We start from the raw sequence: 562 nt of genomic DNA, 5'->3' as shown, positions 1-562 counted from the left end.
TCATTTTTTAAAGTTTTTTTTTAAATGTTTTTGTTTACTTTTGAGAGAGAGAGAGAGCATGAGCAGGGGAGGATCAGAGAGAGAGGGAGACACAGAATCTGAAGACAGGCTCGAGGCTCTGAGCCAGCTGGCAGCCTGATGTGGGGCTCTAACCCACAAACCATGAGATCATGACCTGAGCCAAAGTCAGACAATTAACTGACTGAGCCTCCCAAGTGCTCCTCTGGGCACTCATTTTAAAGCAGCAAGGGAAGAAGAGAGGAAAATAAAAACACTGTCTCCAATGAAATTGAAATACTTGCAACTTTGGATCACAAAACAGGAGGCTCTAACAAAAACAGCGAAATTCAAAGATGAATGGGGGAAAATCAAGAGAAAGGATGTTAGTGGCTACAGATACCAGGAAAAAAAAAATAACTAGCCAAATACAGATCTTCTCAAGGAGTGACATACCCTAAAGTTTATTTTTTTAAATAGTTTATTGTCAAATTGGTTTCCATACAACACCCAGTGCTCTTCCCCACAAGTGCCCTCCTCCATCACCTACACCTCTTTTCCCCCC

Source organism: Suricata suricatta, chromosome 7 (assembly GCF_006229205.1).
Source record: "Suricata suricatta isolate VVHF042 chromosome 7, meerkat_22Aug2017_6uvM2_HiC, whole genome shotgun sequence".
In the NCBI taxonomy this organism is placed as follows: domain Eukaryota; kingdom Metazoa; phylum Chordata; class Mammalia; order Carnivora; family Herpestidae; genus Suricata; species Suricata suricatta.
The sequence above is the reverse complement of the archived record's forward strand: the minus strand, read 5'-3'. Positions refer to the sequence as shown.